The 24,634-nt window shown below is 41.0% G+C and overlaps 1 long non-coding RNA gene across 1 annotated transcript; it reads left to right on the top strand.

The window, feature by feature from the left end:
* Positions 1-13: 13 nt before the first annotated feature.
* On the top strand, positions 14-23,350 carry LOC108390811 (uncharacterized). Its single transcript, XR_001851598.3, has 4 exons — positions 14-96; positions 18,975-19,052; positions 22,468-22,544; positions 23,070-23,350. It is a non-coding gene; the product is annotated as an uncharacterized lncRNA (long non-coding RNA).
* Positions 23,351-24,634: the final 1,284 nt, after the last annotated feature.

The raw sequence follows: 24,634 nt of genomic DNA, 5'->3' as shown, positions 1-24,634 counted from the left end.
TCACGTGGGCGGAAGAAGCGGACGGAGCAGGCGCACCGTCCGGGGAGACGGGGAGAGGTGGCGGGCTGCGGAGGCGCGGAGGCGCTGCCAGGGCCGGTATGTGGGCGTGGAGTTTTTACTCTGTGTATTTTTATTGTACGAGAGTACATTGCCTGTCATCACTATCAGCTATTAATCCCTAGCCCTGACTAGGTACCCCACACCAAATACTTATTGAGAGTCTGTTGTGGGCGGTGCACTGTCCTGTGAGCTACACAAGACAGAATAATTAATAATAATGATAATAGTAATAATAATAATAATAATTCTCTCTGAAAAATTTAGTCTGAGGTGTTTACTTTCATAGCCAAGGAGAGATGTTAAGTTGCCAATTGGATACATTCCTGCCAGAGCTCAGTGCGAAGGTCAGGGCTGGAGGTGTGACTTAATTACCTTACCCGCACTTACCCACTGAACGTGTGAAGTAATTAAAGCCATGGAACTGCATGAGGTCATTTAGGGAGAGAGTGAGCAAAAGGAGGATGACGAGAAGAGGACCCAAGTTGATCCTTGGAGTGCCCCACCGTTTCGCAGTGGCAGGAAGCTGACCGGGAGAGGAAGCCGGTGAAGGCGTCCCGGCGTGGAAGCAGAGCCAGTGCCAACGACGCTGAAAGCTGACGATACAGACGCAGCTGCTGGATCTAACGAGGTGATGGTCACTGATGACCTTGACAAGGACAGGCCAATGAGGAGGGAAGGAGGCAAACATATGCTTGGATTGAGGAGGGAATCAGGTGAAGAAGTGAAGCAAACAACACTTTCATATTGTTATTGGTATTTCAGCATCGGCATTTTCTGTCATCATAGAGTTGTAAATATTTTAAATGGTTGTTCTTCACCTTGATGGGTTCCAGATATGGTAAGGGAGTCCAAGAAAGCTGTAGACCTTCTCATGAAAACGTAAATAAGCTCATTCACACTAAAATGTGTGGATGATTTCAGAGAGTTGGAAGTCTACACTTACCAAGGATAAGAGCCTCCACTCTAAGCAATGTTCCCACCCTACTGCTAAGTTTGCCCCCAAATTGTGTCCTTTTCCTTCTTTGTTATTTTTTTTTCAGTAGTGGAGTAAATGGGATAATAAGGAGTAGAGAGAAAAATGGAAATGAAGGACAGTAAAAGAGCTGACACAAGTTACATATTACATTTTTGCTCATTAGATAAGCCTCATTGATAACTCTGGTTGAACAATATCAGTATAACATGGTTAAGAGCTTGGGTGCTGGAACCAGATTGCCTGGGTTTTAGTCCTAGTTCTGCCATTTGTTAGTGGTGTGACCTTGGGGAAGTTACCCTTCTGAGCTTCATGTCCTTATATATAAAATGGGGGTAACAAAAATACCTACTTCATGGAGGGCTGTTGTGCAGACTATAAACTAGCCGATAAAAGGTGCTTAGAATGGTACCAGGTGCCCTAACTGTGCAACCTTTGACAAGTTATTTAACCTTTCTGCGATCCAACTTCCTGATCTATTGAATGGAGATGATGTTAATACCAATCTTTCAAAGTATTGTATTGGCACATAGAGCCTGGAATAAATGTTTGCTGAGTAGATACATAAATGACCATATTTCCTCTATTGTCTGGAAACCTGGTAAGTTCCTTCAGGGCAAAAACCATGTACTTTTTGTTTTTTTTCTCTTTTTTTTACTTGAAGTGTAGTTGATATATTGGTGTCAAGTATACAGCGTAGTGATTTAACAGTTACATATGTTGAAAAGATGCTCCAGATCACTAATCATCAGGGAAATGCAAATCAAAGCCACAATGAGATACCACCTCACACCAGTTAGAATAGCCACTATCCAAGAGACAAGACATAGCAAGTCTTGGCGAGGATGTGGAGAAAAGGGAACCCTCCTGCACTATTGATGGGAATGTAAATTGGTCCAGTGTCTATGGAAAACAATATTGAGGTTCCTCAAAAAATTAAAAATAGAAATACCATTTGATCCAATAATTTCACTTCTAGGGATTTAGCTAAAGAAAACAAAATATCTGATTTGAAAAGATATATGCACCCCTGTGTTTATTGCCCCAGCCAAGATATAGAAGCAACCAAAGTGCCAATCAATAGATGAATGGGTAAAGAAGATATGGTTCACATATACAGTGGGATATTATTCAGCCACAAAAAAGAAAGAAATCCTGCCATTTGCAACAACGTGGATGAATCTAGAGGGAATTATACCAAGTTGAAAAAAGCCAGGCAGAGAAAGACAAATGTAGTTTTTCAACTTTGTATCACCAGTGCATCTCTTGAATCAACAAAACATACAATACTTTATTTAACCCTATTTCTGAGGAAACAGTATACAAAAAAGTTCAAAATGGTTGAGTATAAATTGGTTATTTTAAATTCCTAATCCAAAGCCACACCTTATCAAGTTAGCCCAGGGCCTTGGTGTCATCTTTATCACCATTGGACTAATAAAAAGGAAAACATAAGATTCAAGGTGAAATTCAGAGTTGGGAAGAACTTTGGTTTTCTAATACACCAGTGCCCCTCATAGAGCTGTTAGGAAGGATCAGTGACCTAATAAGTTGGTTTTCAAGGTGTGGTCCCCTACCAGCAGCATCAGCACCCTATGGGAACTGGTTAGAAATGCAAATTGTCAGCCCTCCCCTCACCCCCAAAACCTACTGAATCAGAAACTCTGGAGGTGGGACCCAGGAATCTCTGTTTTCAGAAGCCTTTCAGGTGATTCGGATGCAGTCTCAAGTTTGGGAAGACTGACTGAATGTATGTTAAGGCACTTAGAATATCGTTTGGCACATACGCATGCTACAGAAAGCATTTACTCATTTATGTAAGTGTTTGCTATTACCATTATTTAATTCTCCTATCCACATCTTTGAGGTACATTGTATTATCCTCGATTTAAATAGGAGGGATCTAAGGCTTGGAGAACTGCTAAGTGGTGGAGGGATATGAATCCAGGTTTTCTAATTTCAAGTACAGTGCTTTTTACCACCCCCATCTTAAGAGTGTGAAGTAGGAGGGACTGATTTAGGGGAATTAATGCTTTGTTGTCGTGGTAGACATTTATAAATTTCCTGACAGTCTGTGTTTTCTCTTCCTCTGGAAACAGCATCCTGATTTTCTTTTGAGGAATCAGTCTTCCTTCATTCTCCATGTCTGAGGTTCACGTTAGGTACAGGAAGGGCCTGTGTCCTAGGCTGTATTTCTTTGGACAAGTAACTGGTTCAGAGATAAGCATGTGTCCCAAGCTGGGCCAAGAGCTCTGCTTTTGCTAGAGGTATAGTGGAAGAGGTGCTTCTTTTTCTTGGATTTGCCAAAAGGGTAGGAGCCTGAAGCTCTTGATGGTATTACTGTCACTTCAAGGAGAAGTTAGCTTGAGAATGATTCTCTGCAAAGGACTGAGAAAGAGAGAGAGGTTGATTAACTAATTTGAGCCACTGGATTCATCCAGTCTTAGACTTTTCAGTTACCTTAGTTCATTAATTCTTCTCTTGTGCTTATGCCAATTTTTTTGGGTTGTGTCACTTGTAATCAAAGCAATGCTTATGCAGCTAATTTAAAATTTTTGTGTTGCTGATAAACAAGGCTGGAAACTCAAGTCTTACTCTGAACACAAATATTTATATGGTAAGAATCAAATAAGTCAAATACAAAATCTTGATAAGAGTCATTGTGATACATTGGAAAGAATATCAGATCAGAGATTGGGAAACCTGGGTTCTAATCCTAGGAGGTTCACTCAACTGTGTGGCTTTGTAAAACTAACCATTTGTCAAAAGAAGTAGTGTATATATACATGGTTTATATGGTGCATTATGTGAAGTCAAAGAACTATTAGAGTTGATCCCAGAACTTCTATATGCACAATGGAAAGTTTTCAATATTAATAGGTGTAGGCAGAAGATGGGACACTTCTCAATTTCTTATATACCATTCTCTTATCTAGGCGGTAGAATACTTTTTTTTAATACTTTAAAAAATTTTTGGTATCATTAATATACAATTACATGAGCAACATTGTGGTTACTAGATTCCCCCATTATCAAGTCCCCACCAAATACCCCTTTACAGTCAATCAGCATAGTAAGATGCTATAGAGTCACTACTTGTCTTCTCTGTGCTACACTGCCTTCCCATGCCCCCTCGCTACATTATATGTGCTAATCGTAATGCCCGTTATTCCCCTTATCCCTCCCTTCTCACCCGTCCTCCCCAGTCACTTTCCCTTTGGTAACTGTTAGTCCAATCTTAGGTTCTGTGAGTCTGCTGGTGTTTTGTTCTTTCAGTTTTATCTTTGTTCCTATACTCCACAGATGAGTGAAATCATTTGGTACTTGTCTTTCTCTGCCTGGTTTATTTCACTGAGCATAATAGTGGTAGAATACTTTTAAATATACACTTACAAATGAATCCTGAGAGAATGAGAAGACAAGCCACAGACTGGGAAAAATATTTGCAAAACAAAAAAGATTTGTATACAACTATGCAAAGAACACTTAAAACTCAACAGTAATAAAGAAAACTAAATTTAAAAATGGGCAAAAGATCTGAACACACACCTCACCAAAGCAGATATACAGATGGAAAGAATATGAACAGATGCTCAACTTTATATATATCATTAGAAAATTGCAAATGAAAATAACAATGAGATGCCACTACACACCTATTAGAAAGGCTAAACTCTAAAATACTGGCAACACCAAATGCTAGAGAAAATCTGGAGCAACAGGAAATTGCAATTCATTACTGATAGGAAAGCAAAATGGTACAGCCATTTTGGAAGACAGTTTCATTTTTTACAGAGCTAAACATAGGCTTATCCTATGATCCAGCAACCACCCTCTTAGTTTAATGAATTGGAAACATACATCTATGCAAAAACCTGCACTCAGATGCTTAGAGCGACTTTATTCATAATTGCCAAAATCTGGAAACAACTGTCCTAAAAAGAGCTAATGGATATATAAACAATGGTGTGTCCGTATAATAGAATATTTTTCAGCAATAGAAAAAAATGAGCTATTAGGTTATGAAAAAATGTGGAGTAAGTTTAAAATGAATATTGCTAAGTGAAAGAAGCCAGTCTGAAAAGGGAGCATACTGTATGACTCCAGCTATGTGACGTTCTGGAAAAGGCAAAATTATAGAGACAGTAAAAAGATCAGTGGTTGCCACGGGCTTGAGGAAAGGGGAAGATGGGAAGGGATAAATAGATGAAGCTCAGGATATTTAGGGCAATGAAACTATTCTGTATGATACTCTAGTGGTGGATACATGACATTGTACATTCCTCAGTACCCATAGAAGTATGCCACATAATGAGTGAACCCTAAAGGAAATTTAGACTTTAGTTAATAATGTATCCACATTGATCCATCCATTGTAACAAATATACCACACTAACACAAGATAGTAATAATGAGGGCAGGGTGGGAGGAGGGAAAATGGGTATATGGGAAGTCTGTACTTTCTGTTCATATTTTTTGTATCCTTAAAGCTTTTTCAAAATAAAGCCTATTGATTTTTTAAAAGATTGCACCTCCTCTTAACTCCTTTTTTTAAACCCAGAGTCCTTTGGAGTACATCATGGCTACCTAAGATGGGCTCTAGAAATACAACACCCTACTCTTGAATCCTGGGAGCCTCAAGAGGAAGTAAGACCAGAATCTCATTAATACTAGAAAGCAAGAAAATTCAGATCTGTGAGATCCAAGGTGTATCAGAAAACCAGAAAAAAAACCCATTTACTCAGTGAATCTTTATTGAGCCTACTGTGTGTCAGGAGCTGACCCACAGGCTAACAATACAGCAGTAAACAAATTCTCTCCCCTTGTGGGAATCATATTCTAGTGTGGGGAGACAAAAAATAAACATTTAAATCCATAGATTGTCAGATGGAAATAAGTGCTGAGGAGGTAAATATAGCAGAAGGATAGAGCATGGCAGAAACTTTTAATTGTTCCATAAAATTCATTCTCCCTTTCATCTTTTAGAAAAAGTACCCTCATCTCAAGTTTTAGCTGGTAACAAGGCCATCTGTCAGGGACTACATTTCTTCCCCTCCATTTCACTCCTGGATATGCATTGTGACCAAGTTCAGGCCAATGGGATATAAGTAGAAGTGAATTGTGTAACTTTCAGGCCATTTGCTGAAAAATAAAGTATTCACCTTGGAACCTGTCCTTTTCTTTCCCACTGGCTGGGAAATGGCATTGACTGGAGCATCCTTGGAGCCAAGTATAGAAATTGGCAGAGTTCCCGGCTTTAGATTGCTCAGTTTTTGACACATGAAAACAAAGTAAACTTCTATCTAATATGAACCACTTCATTTTTGGATCTCTTTGGAACTGCGTTATTGAAGCATAGCTAGTACCTAACTCAGGGAACAGCAGAGCAAGGTGGGGAGGGTTTGCTGTTTTACATAAGGTGGTTAGGGAAGCAGAAACCTGAAGGAAGGGAGGAAGCCATGGGGCTGTTAGGATGAAGATAATTCCAGGTAGAAAGACAGCAAGTGCAAAATCCCTGAGGCAGCATTCAGCTCTGGTCTTGTTCAGGGAGCCCCACTTGTCTGGTATACAGTGAGTAAGGAGGAGAGGAAGTCGAAGGTGGTATGGGGTAACAGATTGCATAGGGCCTTATAGACCATAGTAGGAAATTGCTGAAACAGCCTCATAGAAGGACCTGACAGAGTCTCAAGGCAAGGACAAAGGAAGAGAGGCCATGGAAGAGGACATTGCCAGATGCCTTGTAAAACCAGAGAAAGGAAGATTGCTGTCTCCTCTGGACCACCTATATGATCTGTGCTTGTATTCATGGAGAATTCTATAGACAAAGACACTGTGGTCTCAACTTATTCTCTTGGATGTATTGTGTTAATCAAATATCATATTTATAGTAAAATGCTGTCTGGGCAGATGTATTTTCCAGAGATTCAGTGGTCATTTAAGCCAAGTGTTGAGTAATACTCCACCAAGAAGTGATCAGAACCCTAATGCCTGGGAACATCTCTGTTGCAAGAACTTTGTAGCGTTACAAATATTCATCATTTCACAGACGAGGGAAACCCAGAGAAATAAAATACCTCACCCAAGATGACACAATAAGTTAACGGCAGAACCAGGAACTAGAATCCAGATGTTCTGACCCCCAATTTAATACCCTTCCCATTATAATCAACTTTACTTCATGCTAGATACAAAAGATAATAGTGAATATTTCAAATCACAAAACAATTCTAATGACTTTTGAACTGGTTTTGGTTGGAGAATCCATAACTTTATGTCAGCAGATGATTTTCTTTCCTAATGATTCTTTGCGCAAAACAGCGTGGGTTGAAAAACTTCCCTAATTACATGCAAATCAGATAATCTAGATGGAGATAATTAGTATTAATAAGCCTTCTTATTTATAAAGGGCTTGAATGTTTTCAAATAATTTAGTATCCATTATTTCCTCTGATCTTTACAGCAGCCTTGTAAGCTCAGTAGGGTAGACCTAATTTACATCATATTGTAGGTGAAGAAATTAAGATGGCCCCAGTGACAATAAGTGACTCAACCAAAGTCACACATCTTTGATTGATGGTGCCAGACTTCCTTACCCCAGGTTCAAAGGAGTTGTTGTCACATGCATCCTACCAGATGACTAATAGTTGACACTGAATAGCTCTAACTGCAAACCAGATACCCTTCTAAGTGCTTTGCACATAATGACTCATTTACTCTTCCAGCAGAGTCAGTTCTATTATTATATAGATATATAGATGGGGATTTACTTATGGGAAAACTGAGGCACAGAGAGACTGAGTAACCTCCAGAAAGTCACACAGACTCATGAAGCAGTTAGAGCTGAGACCCAAACATATGTAGACTGTATCCAGAATCTGTGCTCTTAGCCACTGCACTACGCTGTCTCTCCAGTTAGGACTTGGAAGTAATTTCATGATTCAGGAAGCTCACGAGCACAGTTTATTGGGCTAAGTTCAGATACTCCATACTTCCTCAGTCATCAAATTTTGATTTTTAGATAACTTATCTGGGGTAGAGGAAGCATCGTGCATAACAAAAGCTACTGTGACATCAATGTTGGAAACTTTGTACAGGTAGGAGTGAACTGCCTACTGTTCTGCAGAAGAATCAATGCTGAGAAGTTGTCATTTAACTTTGTTTAATTCATTAGTAATACTAACGAGTATAGGAGATCTATATTGTTTTCATTTATTCCCTATTTATTTGGTAGCACTGCTTAGGTTTTCCTTTAGGGGATTCCCTGTTTGTTTATTCTTAGTCTATGCGCCTTCACTACCAATCCAATCCCTATCTCCAGAGTTGGATGCCTGATCCAAGACCAGGCCTAGCATATCTCCCTGAAAAAACAAAGTTCAGGAATGAGGTATGATCCTAATCAATCTCATGAAAGTTGTCCATAGGACTTCTACTTGGACTATTGGGGAACAGAAATCCTCTTTCTACTTAATAACTAATATAGTAAAGTATAAGCTGGAAGCTGCTGGTGGCCCTATTGCCCCATGAGGGGGTATTTGCATAAGAATGAAACTAAGACAAAAATAGAACCAAAAGATGGAGAGAACCAAGGTCCAAATGCAAATTTTGGGCATCCAGCTCTTACTGTATCTACCCCTGGATGTTTCATTAACATAAACCAATAACGTCCTTTGTGTGTTTAAGCAGGGCTGTGTCAGGTGCCTGTCACTTGCATCCTAGATTAATGAACTGTACTGATTAATACGGGCATAATTCATATGCCATACTTTCTGCTTTGCATGACAAGTAACTGTGTCAGTTATCTATTGTCACAATAAAACTGCATACAAAATAGCTATAGTGGCATGCAGCAACTCTGTGGTTGGCTGGGTGGTTCTGCTGTTGTGGGTCTTCACTGTCTTGGCTGGGCTCGTTCAAGCATTTGTGGTCTGCTAACAGTCTGGTTGGGGGCTGGCTAATCCAGCATGGCCTTAGCCTGTATGGCTTGGCTACATGGCTCTGTTCTGTGGGGGCTCTCACCATCCAGTGGGCCAGCCTAGGCTTTTGTCATGTCCAGGTAGAGGCCTGAGCTCAGATCTGTGATACCACCACTTCTACTATTGGGCAAAGCAAGTCTCAAGAACAGCCCATGTTTAAGGGATGAGAAAATGGTTTCCACATCTCAGGGGGATGAGCTGCAAATCTCCAGTGCAAAGGGCATAGCCATAGGGAGGAGGGGAGAATTAGAGACATTTTTGTAATTAGTCTACCACACCCATCCTTGTTGCCTTTATAAATTGATGGTAGTAAAGAGATCAAATAACCAAACAGATACTGGAACTTAACCAGGTGCTTAATTCCTTTGGTGCGTCAAGCAAGATACGATGCTATCCTGTCCTTATTTCTCTTATTTAGCAAATGCGACTTTTCTTTAACATGGAAATAGATGCAGACCCTGTTCTGAAAGAGACCTTAAAGGTCATCTGGCTCAACCTCTACATTTTTATGAACAAGGAACCATATCCCTCATCAAGGAACTTTCCCAGGGCCACAGAGACAGGTCTAGACCCTCACCTGGTGACCCAGTGCCGTAGGTCCTCCATCATCCTCTGCTGTTCCCTTCCCACACCAAGGCAGCACGTGGCAGAGGCTACACACCTGAACCTTGGAACCAGTTAGCCTGGCTTCTCATCCTGGTCTTATCACTCATGAGCTCTGAAACTCTGTGCAAATTATTCAGTCCCTCTTTGGATGATAGTAGTGCTTACCTCATAGGTTGTGAGGATTAAATAAGAGAAACTAAATAAAACACATAGTAAGTCTTCCATACATCTATCTGTTATTGTTTCTTAAAATGCAGTATTTTCTATTTGGCTTGTTCTGCCTACATTTAGTCTGGGTTTGGGAGTTTAGGGAACAGAAAATATCCTAACTCCTCGTATGTAGATGTCAGAGAGGTAATTAATCTTTTAAAATTATGCTGGAGTACAATACCATGTCTCATTTAAGAGGAAACGCGTGCAACCTCATTCATCTGTTCATTTACTAACATCCGCTGAGAATGAACTCAGAGTCAGGCATTGTATTAGTTTGCTGTTGCGACAGCATGTGACCACAAACATGGTGTGCCTTAGAGCAGCGTCTCAGTTGGGTCAGCCAGGCTGCATTCCTTCTGGAGGCTCTAGGGGGCAATCTGCGTCCTTGCTTTTTCCAGCTGCCTGAGGTTGCCCACATTCCTTGGCTCATGGCCCACATCACTCCAGCCTCTGCTTCTATCACTGCATCCCCTTCTCTCCCTCTGTTCCCATCATCTCGTTGCCTTCTCTGACCCTCCTGCCTCCTCTTCTATCTCCATGTGTCTTGTGCTTCCACATACCATGGTGGCCAGGAGTAGTCAGATTCCTTGCACAGCAGCTCAGGGCTCCTGGGATGATGTCCTCAGCAGGCAAGACAGAATTATCAAGGCCGTTTCTGAACTAGCCTTAGAAGTAACATTTCAACCATATGTTTCCACAAGCATTCTTCCAACATGGCTTCATTTCTACCATGTCCCACTGGCAAAACAGTCATAAGCTTACCCTGTTTCAAGGGGAAGGGACAGAGATCACATGTCTTGATGGAAAGAGTTTCAAAGAATTTGCAGTTATATTTTAAAAACACCCAAATGGACTTCCCAAACATAAGTTTTTTCAGTTGCCATACATTTCCCTGCCATGCCACTTGCCCTAGGACTGTGGAGGTCTTTGAAGTTGGCAGTGGTTTCCTGCAGGCTTCTGAGTTGGGTGGCAACAGCTGTCTGGCTCTGAAGCAATGAAACTGAAAGCTCGTGGGGATACCCGTGACTTTTGCTTCTGAGGCCTTTCTGCCAGCTCTGTGAGCCCCTAATTTCCTGTATTAAATATCCTTCTACATGAGATACCTAGAGTGATATTTTCCCTACAGGAGTCTGACTGATGGAAGCTCCAAAGCCTGCTGTCTTCTCTGCTGCCTCTCACATTATTAACCTTTCCCACCTTCCTGGCTCCCAGTCTGTTCCCTCAGGCCCACCCACATGCCTGTACACCCAGCATGCCCTCAAGAAGATGATTGTACTTCTCATTGCTCAGAAAAAAATATATTAGGTATGACCTCCCTCAGCCATCCTCTCTACCCAACTGGGGCTGTAACTACTCTTTTATTTCCTTCTCTGTCTTAAGAGAAGAATTCTTCTGTGTGTCTGGAAAAAAAGATAAGACTTTTTTATATGGTACATGACATGCTTCATCTATCTTTTCAATCTAATTTTCTGCTACTTTCTGGTATGTGCTTATATTAATTATAGAAGGCTAACTGCATTAATAAATAGGCTCATAAAATAAGTGGAATTTTTGCAGTAACAAAAAGACCCAAAGACCTCATGAAAGTTTATTTCTTGCTCAAAAAACAGTGCTTGTCAGGTGAATAATCAGTGGGGCAAGCCCTCCTCTATTTAGAGCCCAGACTGACGGAGACATAACCATTTTCAATGTGTGTTTTCCAAGATCACCCTCTGTGAACATCCAGAAGGAAAAAAGCATACGAAGAATATACATGGGAGGTTTTTATGGTGTATGTCTTTTCTGCTCACATCCCATTTGCTAAAATTCAATCACATAGTTACACTTAATTGCAAAGGAGTCTGGGTAATTAGTCTAGCTGTGTGCCGAGGAAGAAGAGAAATGGGTTTTGATGGAGAGCTGTCAGTCTGTGCCCTTGAGCCTTAAACATTGGAAAACTTCATATTTTTAATAGTTCAGCTTTGTCATTTCTAAATTAAGGATAATGATCGCACCTCCTTCATAGGGCTATTGTAAGGATTAAATATGTTAGTACTATAAACACTTTAGAACATTGCCTGGCACAAAAATTCTCATCCAAGTTACCAGTAATTACTATTTTTATTATTAGCCTTAGAAACTCACTTAAATGTTACCTTCCATGTGAATCCAGCTCTGTGAGCACCTAATTTCCTGTATTAAATATCCTTCTCCTCCTTTTTCCTTCCTGCCCATTTCTACCAGTTATATTGTATTATAACTGTCTTGCTTAGGATTGGTGATCCTTCCTCTACGTGCTTCTTGAGGGTGAGGATTGTGTTCAGTTGTTTTTATATCTCAAGTATCTAATATAGTCCCTGGGATATTATAGGCATTCACTAAATATTTATTGAAGGAGGAAGGAGGAAGAAAAAAGGAAGAAAGGAAGGGAAGGAGGGAGGAAGAAAGGGAGCCCATGTGGGGGTCAACATCTCATGAGCAGCTTCATGAAAAGGCAGCCTGGTAAACTGCTAGCTGCTTTAGTCACTGTATCCCAGGTCCCAGAGGGCCACTTGGTGCTGAACTCTGACCTGCTCAGAGACCAAGGCTGTTTGTATACCCTTGGTGCTGCACTGGACACCCTTTGGACACCACCTCACACTCTCTCAGTCTAGCTTTACTCCAGCCATTGCTGCAGCGCCCAGCTGCCAGAGGTGTGAGCCGCCTGTTCCTCACCCCAGGTGTGCTGAATCTCCGTCTGCCCGGGCCGTTCCCACTCCACTTCTTTGGACACCTGTGGAAATGTGTTTTAACTTCCACGCAGGCAAACATGCAAGACTGAGGGAACTGGCTCTGTTTCATGGGGTGACTTAGCCACTGAAGGATAGAAGATAGTGGATAAATGTTCCCCTGCTCCAGCTCTTAGGCAGATGATTTTGAAATCGTGACCAACTTGTCCTGGTTTTCCCAGGATTTTCCATGTTTTTACTTTCTAAGTCCCATGTTGCAGGCATTTTGAGAGAGGCCTTCTATAAGACTCTTCATGGGGTCCCAGGGGGGTCAAGTCCCAGTTGCCCAAGGTGCCCAGATCTTAATAACAAACCTGTATTGCCTTTCTCTGCTGTCTCAGATCATGTCTGTGGAAACTGCCTCTACTCAAATTATGTCGCAGGCTCTGTTTTCTGTAGGTCTTTGAATTGGGTGGTCCTGAGCTTACCTGTGCAGTGATGAGTGTTTTCAGCTCAAGAAAACTTAAAAAAGGCAGAGGCAGAGGAAATGAGTCAGGGCCACAAACAGCAAAATTACCACTTTCCTGATGTTGCTTCAAAATTAATATGGAAGATATGGTACCATTCAAAGATATTATCATGAAATGTTTATTATACGGTTTAATTGCTTGAACAGCAAGGTGTTAGAAAGAACTGTTGACAGACAGGAGACTTGAATTTTAGTCCTCCTTCTAGTATTTAAAACCCTATATGACTTGTGTTATTTTTCTTCTCTTTGGGCCTCAGTTCCCTATCTATAAAATGAGGTGGACTAGTCCCTTTTCTTTTACCAGTTGTCCTGTCCTCAGCTGTTGTAGTTACTCATGGTGTGGATGGGGGGAAGGGCAAAGGATTTAGAGATTCAATAGGCCCAATAGCAAGGGAGGGACAGAGACTGAGAGTTCACATCCATATCAGTCGTGGAGTATATGTTGCAGAAAGATTTTATAAATGGGTCATAGTTATAAATGTAGACCATGAGCAGCCCCTAACTCATTTCCCTAACAGGCCTGAGATTGAATAATCTCAAGTCCTCTTTCCATAGTGCCAACTAGACAAGATATCAGGGCCTGGAATATTTGCCTCTGAGTTTTAAGAAAGATATTCATAATAACTGCAGGACTTGAGGCCATGATCATCACAGCCATGGAATGTTTAGTCAGTGGTGGGCTGGAGTGGCTTGTACCTGCTTGTAAGAGCCGACTGCTAAGTATTCAGGAATTTTGTGAACCAAACAACCATTGTAGCTGGAAACTAGCCATGGTGGGAATATTGATACCATAGAAATTGGCAAACACTACAAACTGGGCAGGGGCTCCTTCTGCCTCCCAAGCTGGTTTGTTAGCTCATCATTGTATCTAGCTTTGAAGACTGGTAACTTTTTATCCAGGACTGTAGCTAAGTTAAATGTGTATCTTAAAAATGAAGTTTTTTCCCATTCTTTTTCATTTGTGAAGACAATGAGCAGAGTCATTAAAACCCATCTTTCTTCTCCCTCCTCAGTAGCTTTCCTTACAGATTCTATGAATCTGAAAGATGCAGATTCCTGCAGAGGTCTTTGGCAGGAGTCCACAACCTCAAGCCCTGCAGGTTCTGACGGGGGCTGGGCTCTGCCAGAAAACTCTCAGAACCACATCAAGGTTCTGTGCTGCTGTTTCAAAGGAGTTTGTCCTCATGAATTGCCTATGAGAGGACTTTGGGCAATTCTGTAAGGATTTTGGAAGCTGGAGTACAATCCTCACTCTGCCACTGGGTAGCTCTGTGACTGAGCAAGTTACTTAACCTGGTTGAGCTTCCTTATGCGCAGAATGGATTAGGAAATATAAGCATCAAGGCACCTCACTTGTATGCGCCCCTCAGAGGGTGGCTGTACGCATGTTGTCTTTTTAATTTTATATTCTAAAAGACGCCCATTCCAAATGTATATAATCTTCAGAGTCTTGCACACCTTGGATCAGCCTGTTTGTGGGGATGAATCACATGACACATGTGAATCATATGACACATGTAAAACACTTAGCCCAGGGTCTGGCCCATTGTAAAAGTTTCATAAATAGTCCCTGTAGTAATGCAGGTACTTTCCCTCTGTCACCACACATCCCAGAGAATTTCCCTCCACTCCCTAAATGTTAGCCCTCATCCACATTCTGTTCATACTTGGCTTCTCTTCCACCTGTAACACTGGCTTCTTGCCAATAACTTGCCACTTAGCCAAGCCTATTCTGAAGTGGAGCAGGCAGTGCCCACTACACCCATGCTAATGGTGGGAAAACAGTGTTTGGAAATCATGCTCTTCACAGAAGTAATTTGATGACAAGGAGAGATCATAAATTAATTGCCCGAAGCTCCTTGGTGTGATGTGGAATCAAACACACTGAACAAAACATTCAACAGGACAGGAAAACAAAGGACAATTGAGGAAGCACTGTGATGCTTTGCCAGTTGTTAAGAGGTCAATTGTCAGTCAGCCATGATGTAGAGACGCTTCCTTCAAGAGCACGTGTATCTCAGAATTATCAAAGGGCTCTAAGTCATCCTAATAATGGGCTTTTACTATAAGCAGAGAGAATGTAAGCCACAGTTAGTCTTAAAAGACACAGCACTTTGCAGGGCAATTGTAACAAGAATCACAGAACTATTCATCTTTACTCAGGGTGAATAAAGGGGACAAGTGGAGTGTCTGTGAGCTGGACACCTCTTCCCTGAACTCTAGGAAAGGAGCTTCAGATGCAACTTAGGGGCAGCCATTGGCTATTGTATACAAGGCACCATGGATGGTGATGAGTGAAACCAGGTCTCTGCCTCTTCCTGTAGTGCAGTGCTGGGAGCTGTCTGGTCTAGTGGAGAGAGTGTAGCCATTGGGATCAGATGAATCTGGTTTAATTCTGGCTCTGCTTGGTACTGGTTTATGATTTAGACTATCTATGTAACCTCCTTGAACTTCAAGTTTCCTCATCTTTAAAATGAAAATAATACCATTCACTTTGCAGGTTTGCTGAAACATAGCAAGTATCTAATAAATGTTAATTTTATTACCTCCTTCTGAAAGCATAGAATCTAAGTGCAATTTTGATACTCTCAAAAACTTTATGTAGCTTTTCTTAATCTTGTATTATTTTAGTAGTTGGAACATTTTGCCTTATTATAAAAGCAGTATTTTTGTGGCAAAAAAATGAGGATAAGCAAAAAGCAAAAAAGAAATGTACACATAATTCTAATATATAGTTATAACTTCTATTAGTCCCTTTGGATATATCCTTCCAGAATATTTTTATGCCTATAAATACATATATTGTTAAAACTATAATTATGCAATACATATTTTTCATATACTAGATCATTATTATGGGAAACCCATAGGGAAATTTCTTTCATGACAGATTTCCAGGTAACAATTTTTCCTTGTCATGGTAAGCAACTGAGATTAGTACACTATGACAATTGTCTGTTGTTATTATACCAAAATTTCAGCACCCCTTTCCCAAAGAAAGCCCACATAGCTGCTATATAGAAAGAAAACAAGCAAATCTATCCATCTTTTCTTGAAGCCCCTTTGTTTAGAAATCATGCCTTTAATAATTTTATAAAACATAGAAATAAACTTACCCCTTTGTGTTCAAAACAAGGCAAAAAGAGATTTGTGGTTAGATATTGTCTTAGCTCAGGCTGCTGCAACAAAATGGCATAGGCTGGACTGGGTGGCTTGAACAGACACTTATTTTCTCACAGTTCTGGACAATTGAAGTCTGAGACTAGGGTGCCAGCAGATTTGGTTCCTGGTGAGAACTCTATTCCTAGCCTGCAGATGACCACCATGTGGCAGAGTTCTTACATGGTGGAGAGAGAGAGCTCTGGTTTTTTCCTTTTGTTAAAAGGACATTAATTCCATCATGGGGGTTCCCCTCTCACAATCTCATCTAAACCTAATTACCTCCAAAGGTCCACCTCCTAATAGCTTTCCACTGGGCATTAGGACTTCAACATATGAATTTGCAGGGAGCACAGACATTCAGATCATAACAGATACTGTTATAGCCCCATAACTTTTGCCCCAGGGAAGATATAAAAGAGAGTAAAAATACCTCTACCCTCTGTGATCCATCTTGTTAGAAAAAAAATAACTGAATTGACTCAGACAGGCAACCAAGCTACTGTCCGAATGGATGAGGAGTCTCACACCCAGCTGAGAGATTGAAACCGTACAGGTAACATCTGTATATTACTTAGTGAAGCCTTTTATAGGGAACCAAGGTACAATGGTGCCTGTTGGTCTATCTGCTATCTTTTGTGTCTTCAATATTCTCATTGAAAGAAAACAAGAATCAAAACAAAATGTGGCCAAGAGAAGGGCTGTATCCCTAATTTGGCCAAGCTTTAGACTAATCCTGACTACCTTTCCATAACAATACATAAAACGTTTGCATGGTGTGCATTGTACAAATTGTTTCTCAATTTCTCAAGTGAAAACAGGGATTTGGAGAGTGCGCCAACTACTTATAAAAGCCTACACTCCAGGCATTGCCTCTTACTATCATTCAACAAGTGCTTTTTGAGCTCCCAATAGTTCCCAGGCATTGCTTTATGTGCTAAACATACCATGGTAAACAAGACAGGCAGTCTCTTCCCGTTGCAGCTTATACCCTATTTGCTGACATAAGCCACCGTAAAATACATTTCTAAACTTGTTGATAATTCTAAGACTTCCACTTGGTGATGCTCCAGAAGCAAGGTGATGGAAGCCATAACACGGACAGGGAGACCTCTATGGAGTGTCAATCTCACTTGCAAATTTGAAGGGGAAGGAACATCACTTTGAACAAGTAAAACAAACATTAAACATTTCATGGAGTTGGACCCTACATTTTTTAATGAAATTATAGAGGGAACATGAGGCCATGTATATACATATTTCCTGTTTGCAGCATTTGCTCACAGCTGCCCTCCTGGACCATACACGGCTGAGATCTAGCTCTCTGCATGTTAAAAAGCAATTTGATGGAATTGTTTGAGGAGGATTGCTCTTGACTTTTTATCTCCTTCACAGAGGTTTCTGGGAGAACTAGATGAGGTGACCCATGTAAAACACCCAACACTGGACTGGCTCTGTATGTCGGTGACCATCCTGCCCTCTCCTCACAGCAGTAGCCTGAAACACCCATAGGCTTTGGTGTCAACAGACCAGGGTTTGGATGCTGACCCATCACTTATGTGTTGGGGCATCTCCAAGCCTCATATATCAGGGCATCTCTTCCTTGGTAGGGTGCCTAGCCACTCATCATTTAGGGCTCCTGCCCATACCAAACGAGGATTTAGAAAAGGGAGGAGAGGAAGCAAGTTTTTGTTGGGAAAGGAAATGTCAGACAATTTGCATCCCAGAGCATCTGAGTTATATTACGACAGGAGGCCAGCAGAGGCAGGTGATTGCTTTATCTTGTGAATGTTTCACTCTGAGGCTGGGAATGAAAGGGCTGTTTCCTCTGTCCCCTGAATCTAAGTACAGGACCGGAAGTCTCTTCCCTCCCCCACTCGATGATGGCCCCTGGCTCCGCTAAGGGAAAAAGTGCGTGGTTCCGTTTTACTAGTCACCTGAGTCACAGGCTAGAAAGAATAAGCAAGGCCTTGAGGTAGGACAGAGGGGGCAAAAAGACTGATGAGAACTTGGAAAAAGGGGGAGAGAAGGCACCCAGACAGAAGGGGTTTTCTGATGCCCAATTGATGAGGAGGTGGTATGGGCTGATGGATGGCTCAAGGGAAATCTTTGTGCATTTCTGATGGAGGGATGTCCTTCCCTAGTGTGGAAATAAAGGACACAGTGAAGAGGTCACATAATGGATGGAAATAACCCTGCTCTCCCTCTCCATTCTCATTGCCCTTCTTAAAGTGTAAAGGTTAAAGGCCTTAAGAGGCCCTTAGCACTGAAAATACTATGGTACGACTCTACCCACCCACCCATCTACCCACTGTTCACCAACCCCGTTGGTTTGTAATTGTGACTGGTTTACTGAATGAGCTGCATTTGGTGGCATAAAACTTCTAGTCAACTCCATGTTCTGGTAACTTCGGGAGTGACAATGACCGCCCTGAATACACTGCTCATGCTTTCCTCTACCTGGAGTATTTTCTTGTCTTCCATCCTTGGGTGCACTATTACTAATCCTTCCAAACCAGGTGGGACAGCATCGTCAGGAAGCTTTCTCTGACCCGGCCTTGAGTTTCCATCGGATACCTCTCCCCCATGGCTGTGCATTTAGAATATCTACCGGTAGCTCCTTGCAGGTGGAGGAATGGTCTTACTCATCTTTTTATCCTCAGGAGCTAGTCCAGGTCCTGCCAAATAATTAGTATCTATTAGGATTATTGTGTTTATTACCTCTCTTATTTTTGGTCAGATATGATAGTACAAACATCTTCAATTATTTGCAGATCTGGTTCCCTGGGAAGCAGACTCTGGATGGAGGTTTACCTACGGAAAAGTTATTGGGGATGGGGCAGAGGACAAAGGTAAGCTACAAGGCTTCCACAACTGGTATATAAGATAATCCCTGTGGAGCAGGATGGCCTTGCAGAATTTTCCTGAATTATCTTGAGTTGGAGCAAAAGATGAAGACTTTTACCACAGCATCAATCAAAACATGCAGGCTGCCCTGAGAAGGGGGCATGATCTTGGTTGAAGAAGCTTTCTCCAGATGAGGGCACTGTGAGCCATCAGCCATCATAGCCTCCGTAACTGAGGGAATATGTGCTTTCGTCCTGGAGGGGAGACTGGCTGGTGCACTGCAGTGTCCATCATAGTCCACTTCTTGGGCTCTTGGATCCACCTACTTCCTGTAAAGGGCCTTTCCTGAATAACAAATATCAGTATTCTCATCCCTAAAAGGTCTATACACCAGAATGGGTAAAGAGCTTGATGTTCTGGATTGTGCACCCATCAGACTTTTAACAGTTTGGGGAACATCAGTTTTGTCTAGGTAGGTTTCTGAACCTAAAATCTATGGGATTTAGAATCTTAGAGATATTTGCCAGCCCTTTGTAAGCATTTATAAGACTCTCCATTAAGTTATTTCTCTGTAAATATGGCATCTCCTGAGTAAAAAAAATTTCTTAGAAATGCAGTTATCTACAGAGAAAATTTTAAATGAATATACAGAAAACTGAGATTGCAAGTTTTGTTATTTCAACCCCTGCAAAGTAAATCCTAGACTAAGGACCCCCTTCTACCTCTGGCCCTCAATGTACTTTGCAAAGTCCTTCCTGAACAACAAGCTGGCCTCTCTTTCATTAATATCTCTCTTTAAATGTAAATGTTTTAAAATCAATGATGGCAACCAAAAGAAGACAGAACTGTGAAATTAGAAATGCAGCCTAGGAAGTCTGAGGGGATATTTTCAGAGCATTAAAGTTTCAGTGGGTGGTGAGAGAAGCAAAGAGGATTAAATTTAGTTTCTGTGCTTAAGTCTTTAGTGAAATTAGAGTCAGCACAGTTTCCTTTGATCCTAAATCCCAGCCATTTTCTGAAAACAAGGTGAGGTCACTACCAAAAATAGCCTACCCTTTGTTTGACCATTGGGTATAATGTAACTTAATGAGTTTCTGCAAATGTCACAGGACTTTTTAGTCTTAGATGGGCCTCCTACTGTTATAGGTTAAATTGTGTCCCCCTAAAAATGTGTTTGTTGAATATGTTGAGATCCTAACCCTCAGTACCTCAGAATGCAACCTTACTTGGAGATAGGGTCTTTACAGAGGTGAGTGAGCTAAAATGAGGTCGTTAAGGTGGACCCTAATCCAATACTACTGTTATTCTTATAAAAGGTTTGAAAATCTGGAGACAGACACACAGAATGAATGCCAAATGAACATGAAAGTGGCCCTTTACAAGCCAAGGAGAGAGGCCTGGAACGGACCCTTCCCTCAGAGCCTTTGGAAGCAACCATCCCCACCAACACCTGAGTCTGAGCTTCTAGCCTCACCTAGTTTGTGGTACTTTGTGACAGAAGCCCTAGAAAGCTAGTACATCCAGCCAGATGGACGCTTGCCCATTCCCCAGAGATAATTAGAAATGGTATGGATGGCTCTTCTGGTGACAGGTAACAGAGACCTTAACAAAACCAGCTCAAGCTAGTTTAAATGAAAAGTGGGGATTTATTATAAGGATAGGTGGTCATCTTAGAAACCTTGGGGCAAAGGTATGGGCTGGGCCACAGGGCTCAAATGGGAACCAGGGACTCATTTATTATCTGGGCTGGTCATATCTCTGCAGATAGACTGATGTTGAATCTCCAGACCTTGTAGCAGGACACACAGGTAGATTCCCATGTTTGCATAGTTGAGAACGACTGAAACACCAGGTGAAGGGATGCTGGCTCAGCTGAAGTCACTAGTTTTCCTCCTGCCATTCCTGCCTCAGACCAATCTCACATCAGTATTGCTGCTGAAAGTGTCTTCTGTAACCAGGTGGATTGCAGAGGGAAAGGCTTAGGCCAATTAGTTCCCTAGGATTTAGTTTCTTAGGATTGCTGTAACAAAGTACCACAAATCGGATGGCTTAAAACCATACAATGTATTTTCTCACCATTCTGGAGGTTAGAAATCCAAGATCATGCTGTTAGTAGGGCCATGCTGCCTCCAAAGGTGCTAGGAAAGAATCCTTCCTTGTCTCTTCCTCTCTTCTGGTGGTGACCAGCAGTCCTTGGAGTTCTTTGGCTTGTCCCTGCATCACTCCAATCTCTGCCTACATCTTTACATGGCATTTTCCTCTCTGTGTCTCTGTGTTCAAATTTTCATCTTATGTAATACTAAAATCCAGTTTGACCTCATTTTGACTTGATTACAACTGCAAAGACCCTATTTCCAATAAGATCACATTCACAAGTAATGGTTCTAGGACCTAAGCATATCTTTTTGGGGGGATACAATACAACATATGAGCAATGGATACCAGTCTATATCCACTACACAAACTTCTAACACTTTTTTTTTGTTGTTATCACTAATCTACAATTACATGAAGCACATTATGTTTACTAGGCTCCCCCCTTCACCAAGTCCCCCCACCCACATACCTCTCTACAGTCACTGTCCATCAGTGTAGTAAGATGCTGTAGAATCACTACTTGTCTTCACTGTGTTGCACAGCCTTCCCCCTGCACCCCCCACCACATTATACATGCTAATTGTAATGCCCCCTTTCTTTTTCCCGCCCTTATCCCTCCCTTCCCACCCATCCTCCCCAGTCCCTTTCCCTTTGGTAACTGTTAGTCCATTCTTGGGTTCTGTGAGTCTGCTGCTGTTTTGTTTCTTCATTTTTTCTTTGTTCTTATACTCCACATATGAGTGAAATCATTTGATACTTGTCTTTCTCCACCTGGCTTATTTCACTGAGCATAATACCCTCTTGCTCCATCCATGTTGTTGCAAATGGTAGGATTTGTTTTCTTCTTATGGATGAATAATATTTCATTGTGTATATGTACCACCTCTTCTTTATCCATTCATCTACTGATGGACACTTAGACAAAGTTCTAACACTTTTATTAGTTCCTGCCTTCTCTGGTTTTTCTGCTTCTTGAGGCAACAGTCTAACTCCAGTCGCTCTTAGCACGTGTCATCTGTCATCTCCTCTGTCCTCCCTCTTACCTCTGAAGACATGTCTGGCTTGGGTTGTCAGATAAAATACATGATGCACAATTAAATTTGAATTTCAGCTAAACAATGAATAATATTTTAGTATAATTGTGTCTCGAATATTGCATGAGAGTCTTGATTTTTTATTTGCTAAATCTAGCAACCCAAGTACTACGCTTACTTTAAAGACCTGGAAGTGCTTTATATAAAGCATGTGTTCTCCAATTTGCCACCACACCAGAATATCTACACCTGACCTGTTTTATAGTTGTTACCTTTCTTTTGCATGTAGGTGTTTCAGTTTGCAGCACCTACTCTGGAGTTGGAGGCCAGTTCAAAGGTGCAAGGCAACTGAAAGACTGAACTAAGGTAAAAATATTGAGGTGAAAAAGAGAGGGGTGGATTTGTGAGCCATTAGGATACAGAAACAAGTGTTTGTTGTGTCTTTGGATGACTCTAGTTTCATCACCTGGGCTACAAAATGAATCTAGTAACAGAGACAGAAATATAAGAGGAAAGAAGGTTGTGGGGGAAAGTAGTGTATTGTACTTAGATGTGATGGGCTTGGGGTATCCTTTAGATGGCTGGACATGGAGTGCTCAGGAAGGAAGTAGGAGCTGAAGATATAAATGTAGAGCCAAAAGCATGTATTGAGATATGAAAGTTGAGATATGAAAGTAGTTGGGATTTTTTCAGAGAAACTTTAGTATTAGAGGAAAATAAAACCCCATGAAAGACCAATATTTGAAGTGAACACTGGAAGGAATCCAGCAAGGAAACAGACATGGTTAGGAAGTAGATTAATCAAGTAAAATGATGAATGGGTGTGTTTTGCACTGTAACATGGTATGAAATAAGAAAATAATGGTACAAAACCTAAATATTCATCAATAGGTCACTGGCCAAATGTATTTTGCAACAAGCATAGAGTGGAATACTGCGCAGCTGTGCAAAGGATGAGGACACTCCTTGTGTGCTGATACAGAGGAATCTCAAAGACATATTGTTCAGTGGAGAATACAGAAGGGTATCCGTAATATGCTGTGAATTTAGGCATAAAGGAGGGGAGGTATGTGTTGGTATTCACTCGTATATGAATAAAAACAACCTCCGGAACACTATACAAGGAGCTAATGAGAATGGTCATTTATTGGGGGAAAATGGGAATTGACTGGATGAGGGGGACAGAGGTGGGAAAGAATTTGACTGTAATCATTATTAGACTTTTAGATTCTTTAATCAGGTAAACATGTAATTTGTAATCATTTGAAATGTTTGAAATTGTTTGAAATGTTAAATAAGTGGAAGGAAGACGGAAGGAAAGGAGGGAGGGTTAGGGGATATGTTTAGATTTCATCAGTGTCTACCACAGGGCATTAGGAAGGCCATTTGGCTCAGGACATGCCATTCAGAAAGGGTCTCAAAATTACATCTCCAAATGAGATTTTACCCACATTCACAAAGGCATTTACCAGCAACTTTATACTTGGGTCCCATTACCAAGTCACATCTTCTGCAGCATACAGTTGGCCCTTGAAGAACACAGGGGCTGGGGGAGCTGACCCCCCATGCAGTAAAAAATTCATGTATAACTTTGACCCCTCCACAATGTAACTACTAATAGGCTGCTGTTGACCATAAGCCTTACTGAATAACATAAATAGTTGATTAACAAATATATTGTATATGTATTATATTCTTACAATAAAGTAAATTAGAGAAAATGGTTTTTAAGATCATCACAAATCTCCAAAATTTTTCCAATATATTGAAGAAAAAACCTGCATGTAAGTGGACCTGAGTCACTCAAACCCATATTGTTCAAAGGCCAACTGTATTTTGAATTAAAGTTTTTATAAATTATTTAATTATCTTTTAAATAGCTCAGTTTGTACTCCACATTATGTTTTGTTTAAAAAGTAATTTGTTAAATTATTAATATAAATAGTTAAGAGAATCTTCACATTAAGTAACCATGTGTTTGCATTTCTTCACATTTTTATGCAGTTGAGAGCTTCAAGAAATAGTAATGTCCTGGACTTCTTTCTGTGTGTTTTGAATTAGCCCTGACCTGTTTGGAGTTAATGATTACACTGCAGAAGTCAGTCTAGAGTCTACTGTAAGTTAGATACATGATTATTCATAGTAGGACCTCAAACCAAAGCTTGGTTCTTGAATTTTTATATATGGGTTGGTTTGTAAAGCTATGTATTTGCAAACTATTGCTTAGTTTGAACTGTGAGGTTTGTCTTCATAATCCAATTGAGAGGACTGTATATTTTTCAGTTCCAGGGCCCTCACGAAATAAAGTCCAGGATTTCAGATTTTGCTACCTCCTCAGGATGTGGGTGTGTATTTACTAAAACACGCATGGCTATGCCTACGTTCAAGCCTCTCTTTGTAAGAAGGGAACTGTATAAGTGGAAATTTTGCTTCTACTATTCCTGTGAGGCAGCATA

Source organism: Manis javanica, chromosome 10, assembly GCF_040802235.1.
Source record: "Manis javanica isolate MJ-LG chromosome 10, MJ_LKY, whole genome shotgun sequence".
Classification (NCBI taxonomy): Eukaryota; Metazoa; Chordata; class Mammalia; order Pholidota; family Manidae; genus Manis; species Manis javanica.
Note: the sequence above shows the minus strand (reverse complement) of the source record. Positions and strands in the feature narration are given on the sequence as shown.